At 45.1% G+C, this 7,121-nt stretch overlaps 1 protein-coding gene across 3 annotated transcripts in view; it reads right to left on the reverse strand.

Annotated features, from left to right (window-relative positions):
- Positions 1–4,968, reverse strand: part of LOC105908124 (USP6 N-terminal-like protein) — a 33,577-nt gene extending 28,609 nt beyond the window's left edge. For 2 of the 3 annotated variants that reach the window (XM_031569067.1, XM_012836598.2), the window contains exon 1: positions 4,740–4,968. The gene's annotated coding sequence lies outside the window, so the exon portion shown is untranslated. Of the gene's footprint in view, positions 1–4,031; positions 4,712–4,739 lie in introns of those variants that run through there. The other variant, XM_031569068.1, reaches the window with a different exon arrangement.
- Positions 4,969–7,121: the final 2,153 nt, after the last annotated feature.

Genomic DNA, 7,121 nt, shown 5'->3' on the forward strand with positions numbered 1-7,121 from the left:
TGTGGAACCCCGCTATGTCCCATCACTGTGGCTCTGAAAAGAGGGGCATCAACACCCACTCACACCCCCAAGTCCCAAATCACACCCACTGCAGGGATTTTAATCCATGTCGCCTTCAATCAGACTACAGATTAGTGTTTTTGTCTTTGTTGTCTGTGGTATTTGACGGGAGGATAGGGCCTGTGGTAGCTAGTTGTGTGTATTTGCTGAGAATGCTAAACGCAGATTTAACTGCAGGATGCAATCCTTTACATTGTGTGGGTGAATGACTATGGTTAAACAGAGAGAGCATCCAAGGAACCTGTCCTACTGTGTGTGTGTTTCTGAGGGAAAGAGTAAGTGAAGAAAGTGTTTAATGCTACGTCGTACGATCATAAGTACACACACACACATATGCACACACACATGAACACATACACACATATGCACACACACATGTAAGGGTTTTTTCTACTGCCACCTTGCTGCTGCAGGAGCCTCTGCATCCAAGCTGCTGTGGTCACATGTGGAAACTATCTGCTACTCTACACGAGTCCCTAGAGAGGCCTCTCCAGAACAGAGAGAGAGGGAGAGGGGAGAGAGAGAGGGAGAGAGAGAGGGAGAGAAGAAGGGGGGCGGAAGAGAGAGTTACAGAGAGGGAGAAGGGAGAGAGAGCAATAGATAGAGAGACTGACGGACAAAGTAAGAGACAAAAAGAGAGATGGAGGGAGTCAAATAGTGGATGGAGAAAAAGAGATGGGGCTATGGAGACGAGTGGGAAGAGGATGACAGACATAAAAATGAAGGGAGGGTAGAAAGAAAGAGGAGAGGTGAGAGAAGAGAGAGCTAGAGACAGAGACAGAAAGAGAGAGGGAGAGAGCAAGAGACAGAGACAGAAAGAGAGAGGGAGAGAGGGAGAGACAGAAAGAGAGAGGGAGAGAGGGCAATGGATGGTGAGGTTGAAGGCAAAGGGGAGAGACGGATGAGAATGAGAGATCTGAGAGCAATGGAAAAGAGAGTTGATAACAAGCAGAGGAAAAAGAAAGGCAAGCTGTAATTAGATATGAACTACAGAAGAGATATGATGAAGGAGAGACAAAGAGAGAATGACAGAGAAAAAAGAGAGACATAGACAAAGATACAGAGAGAAACCGTCAGTGGTTTACAACCCAAGAACTGAGGCTGCTGGTACTTCCCGCCTGTTCCTTTCTCACAGAGACAAGCTCAAGCCTCAGATGATCATGCACACATCACAGCAACCTATCAGAAACCGGCATGCAATCACATTAACCAATCACAGATGTGACTAAGTCACTTCAAACACTTGTCACAAGCTGCGTTGAAAAAAAAAAAAAACACGTTGATTTGCAGCCATGTGTCTGGGAGAGCTGTGATGTCACAAAGGGAAGAGCAGTGCACATCATGATATGGAGGGCAGCGTTTCTAGTCGATCTTGACTACGATTCAAAACACACTTCCAACTCTGCTCCACTGGCATTCAGGCACACATCTTAAGGCTGACATCAGCAGCACATGACTGTAATGGAGACATGCAATGGAGAAAGTCCTCCGAGGCTAATAGTACATACACAGCACATTTAAAATGTGGACATTCCCTACAGAGCTAGGAAAATGCACTGCACACTGAAGGCACTTAATCGATTCCACTAATAAATGTCATGAATTTAATTTATTTGTTGATTTATTGTTTATTTGTTAGTTTGGCTGTTTGCTCCTGATAATAAACACACCATAGTAAGTTTGTCAAATTAACAAAATATATTCAAATCTTGCAGAAGCCTTGTAAAAGTATAAAGTTGATTTAGTGCATTCCTTTAGCTGAATGTTTCTGAACTCTTTCCACAGAGCACTTACAGACCGTAACTGTACACACGTGACCCCAGCTGCCCTTTAGGGCCAGAGGGCTTCGACTGGTTTCCTGGCTTGTGTGTTGACAACCATCCCTCCTCATCATGGACCTAGCCCACCGTCTCCAACAGACAAACACACACACACACACACTAACCGTATCCAACACACACACAACTGCTCTACAGGTACTGTTTGTTTAGCCTGGACAGGGTTATTGCAGGGTGTGTGTGCTCTTCTCAGAGGGCAGACGGGCACGGGAGGCCTCTGGCTGCAGTGCCCTGGGCTGGTGTGGTTGGCACTGCCGGCTGGGCGAGCTATCTCTGCCTCGCACTGACATGCAGCCTCATAGCACCCTGCTGCACTGAAGGGCCTTGTGTCTGCAAGAGTCTAACACACACACTAACAGACAGACAGACACACACACACACACACACACACACACACACACACACACACACACACACACACACACACACACACACACACACACACACACACACACACACACACACACACACACACACACACACACACACACACACACACACACACACACACACACACTAACAGACAGACTAACAGACATACACACACACACCCGAGACAGGCACTCATCCATTCATTTTCCACTCTCTGTTTTGCTCTTTCCCTCTCACACTTACGCTGCAAAATACCAGTACAGACACCTCCCCTATAATGTTCCTTTCCAATATGGTGTGACACAGAGAATATTCAATTGACTGTAACAGTGGCTGTGTGTGTGTGTGTGTGTGTGTGTGTGTGGGTGTGCGTGTGTGTGTGTGTGTGTGTGCGCGTGCGTGTGTGTGTGAGTGAGTTAGTGTCTGTGCACTGCGTGTGTGCTGGCACATGTCTGGAGCCAGTAAGGCACTGTCCTTGAGGTTAACTGCTCTCTCTGTGAAGACCATTCATGTTGACATATGGATGGAGGAAAAACCTTTCGGACGTCCATTCATTCCCTCAGCAGCCTCTAAGTCTCTGAACAGACGACTGGCCACACAATCCCCCCATTCATGTGGCTGCCTCCCTATCTGCAGCGCAGCACTGGGCCTAGACTGCTCCTTACTGAGGGCTCAGGCTTAAGGCCTGACTGAGAGGAGCTGCGACTCTTGTTCTTGTTAGTCTTCAAAGAACGGCCCTCAATGAACATCAGCAGAGAGGTCTCTGATGTGGCCACACACACAAAAAAAAAGCATATGACTGTAAGGTTTCACACATGTGGCTGGATCTCACACGTGCACACACACACACAGGCAAATCATAGACACATACGCGTGCACATACACACATAGGCATGCAGAACACACATTACACACGCACACACAAACATTTATGTCTGACCACAAGCACACAAAATACAAACATGAATACTGACACACATACACACGCCTGATTAAACATGGCGTTCAAGCCACTAATAATCTCTGGACACATAAACACAGAGCTGAGATAAACAGAATTCCTGCAAACAAGACACATAGGCCTACACACAAGTGAACACTGATTGTGTGAGCACACGTGTGTGTGTAAATACGAGATTCGCTATAATAACAGATTAAAGTATTGTCATAGAGTAGATTTGTAAGCCCTCTTAAATTATTCGATACACGCATGCTCAAGCTCATGCGCGCGTGCACACACACACACACAAACACACACACACAAACACACATACACACACACACACACAGGTCCCATACTGTCTGGCAATCTAACCACTGATATTCTTTCTTTCTCTCTCTATCTCTCTCACACACACACAACCCAAAGACGTGTTGTGTAATACACTTACATATACTAAACATACTAATATATCACAAGTTCACCTTTCTAAAACCACCCAGGTCCGACACAGATCTGCCTCTGTCATATTTATGTCTACACAATATGTGTGTGTGTGTGTGTGTGTGTGTGTGGGTGTGTGTATACAACGTGTATTGGAACAATCTTATCAGTAGCAGTGCCTACTCTCCAGAGACGTGCGCCTATAGATCATCTGATATCACTGAGCCGATAGCCGAAATATAAAGATATAGCACTTTCCCTTCGTGCCTTTCAGAACTCTCACTGTCGTCAGTCTCGGCCACAAGATTGCTTTCACATCGTAGCCCAGAGTCAATAAGACAAATAACATCTCGCTCACGCTGGCAGTCATAATCTACCTGTGAAGTTGAGTTGAGACCACCTTCGGTCAATTTAATGGCATGTGCGTGGACACGTGTCTGTGGCTGGCTGTGGCAAACCGACTCCTCACCTTACTTGGAAAGAATGCAGACTAAATTCACAACCAGTCACCCGACAGCCATTTTTAGATTTGTAATTGACTTTCATATTAAATTTCATGTCGCAAGATGTAACGTGAATCGCGGCGTACGTCGAATGCCTCGGCCCGTCAGACGCACCAAACAGACTGCATGTGAGAAACCTAGTTAAAGCCCGCAAAACGCATCAAAACTGCCCGTGCTTCCATAACAAAACCCGCACAATAAATTACAGCCTAATAGCCTGCTGCATGATGTTTACGCTCACGACTGTTCTCTGAGACTTTGCTGACTGAACTAACTGAACCTAACGGTAGACGTCTAGAAGCTCAGTAGCCTATTCTAGGCATATGCAGTATCAAGCATGATAGTGTTTTGGAAAGAATCAGGTCGCAAAAGCGGAATAAACTGCAGGCTAGCCAAAACACAGTCACACAAAAATGTACACGATCTCAAACATACGGGCCACAACAAAGGTTACTGTACGAGTACACTGACATTATGCACAACGGAATGCCGATATTGCTTTCATAGCAACTACAATGCGCTGAAACTACACAAATATATCAAATGCTATTGATAACAAAAGATCGAAATGAATAAACTTACCGTGTAAGCAGGAGTTTTTGCTGCGCTACGCGTGCAGTATTCTCCCTGATCATTCTTTCATCGCTCGCAGAATAATGCGGTTTTTTTTGGAGCTGTCACCTTCTAGGCAACACAGCGCAGCAGCAGACTACAATAGAGAGACGCTCCACCACCACAATCCACAATCAGACCAGCGCCAATCGCGCATCGGGACTCCAGCCAGTGGGTCCAGCTGAGGATGTTGCTACTGTAAGCAGAAAAACGCTCGCTTCTGAGCAGGCGCAGCACCGAGGCGGCATTTACGTCTCTCCGAAATATGTCACACTTTGCTCTCATAAAATGAGTCACCGAGCCTGCACGAGAGCGCCCAGCCCTCTCGATGTAAATTAGTTCTTTATTGGGAACAAAGTGTGTATATACCAGTCAAATGTTGTAACGTTGGAGACTATTTGCATTACTAGCCCAAATGAAAATATGGGATGTCATGTCAATCTTCAATAGGGAGGGCGAGACATTTACATCCACAGAATCTCGAGTTTTTCGTGTGGTGAAGCAGAGGTATGTTAAGGTGTGGGAATGCTAAGTAGGCTAGGCGGTTGCTTTATTTCTTGTACAACATTCATTTTCACTTCTCAGTCAGTTCAGGATAGCCTACTGGAGATGTGTTTGTTTGATTTGATCAGCACAGTACGCCCTCTACTGTTTAAATGTGGCATAATTATTATGGTGTCAAATGTTCATAACTGAATGGTAATAAATGGCCGAGTGGTCATGATTTGGCGTGTTCTTTTTTGCACAGCCTACAACAGATCCTTTGCCGTAATTGATCAGTTATTTATTGTGATAATAAAATCTGCGTCATATAGCCTATGTTACAGTGAGGACTTATGATAGCTGTATCTGCCCACTATAAAAAGCCAGCTGTCTGTCATGAAAGGAAACAATTACTGCTCTGAACCTCATTTTCTGTGGTTGATCACATGATGTCTTGCTCTCTCAAGATGTGCTGTTTCTGTGATTATGTGTGACTGGACTGTGGACCATGGCAAAGCTAATTTCAAAATAATCAAACAATAATCAATGATAAAAGGATGTTTATGCTTTGTGTCAATGACATATTAATTACAAATTAATTATTATATCTTGGCGTGGGTGCTCCCGGCCCTGTGCCTAAACCCCAACTCTTACCTTTGACCTTTGACCTTTACCTGCTCAAAAGTGTGGTGTGCATAAGCATTTAAAGCACTGTGTGTCCAGGACTCAACTCTGTCATGGACCCTAACTCAAGTAAAGCTAATGATCCAGAGCTTAACTGAAGATCATTGCTTAGGACTGTTCAGTTTATTATTCCAAGGGTTTCCCCTCTTTGGCAAGTTTCTGCTCTTTCCTACAGAGACTCGTAGTTTTGTCATCTGTTTAGTTAGTGTGTAGTTTAGTTGTTCAAGGTGTGTGCGTGTACACAGGAGACATAAATGCATTTTAAGTGCATCATTTGGCTACTTAATTAATATTGTGCTATTAATTGTAACTAGTAATTCATTAATAATTACAATGCATATTATATAAGTATGTGTTGGATTAGTAACATGTGATGGACAGGTACATAGATAATGACTCTACACAAGAACACTGTTAATTAGACATATGAAACCACTCCTTCCCTTCCGCATCCCTCAAAAAGAGGAAAACATGTGCAGATAGAGAGTGTAGGTGATTGGCGCCGTTCTTTATTTTTTTTGCACAAGTAAACCCGGGCATCTACTGCCACCCTCTGGGGGTACGCTGCACTTTTTACACCGTGTTGGATTTGCGAAGAGTGCTGATGACGTTTAGACACTAGATGGAAGCACACTACAACTACAGTAGTCAATGTGATTTCTTCCAGGTGCTACACATCTTGCTGAGGCCCTGTTATGGATTTCCCCTGTCTTTCTGTTGACGCCGGGTGATTCGCACAGAAGTTTTTCCAAACCCTCACACTCCAGTTATAATACCGAATAGATCCTCAACAGGCCAAGCACTTTTTTTTCTTTATCACATACCCGAAGGGGATGACGCACTTTAATGATGGTGTCATTGGTTCCGATGCCTGCGTCCGATTAGCCGATGAAAAATCAGACGGAGTAGAATCATATTTTTTTCCACTGGGACAAGTCAGGAGTGCTCACTCACTCATCCCCTGATCCGCCGCTCCTCTGATCTCGCCTCTTCTCCTCCTGGAGCGCTCGGGCCGTGCAGGTGTGTGCTCCGAGCTCTTATGTAAGCCTGTTTTTCTGGGGGGATGTTCTGTCTCCAGCTGAAAGGGGCGCAGCGCAGAGCGGAGCGGACCGGAGCGAGAATGTGGTGAGAATGTGGCGGCTACGCCTCTCCCTTTGTTCTGTTGCCCACTTAGACACAGGCACG

This window comes from Clupea harengus, chromosome 6, assembly GCF_900700415.2.
Source record: "Clupea harengus chromosome 6, Ch_v2.0.2, whole genome shotgun sequence".
Classification (NCBI taxonomy): Eukaryota; Metazoa; Chordata; class Actinopteri; order Clupeiformes; family Clupeidae; genus Clupea; species Clupea harengus.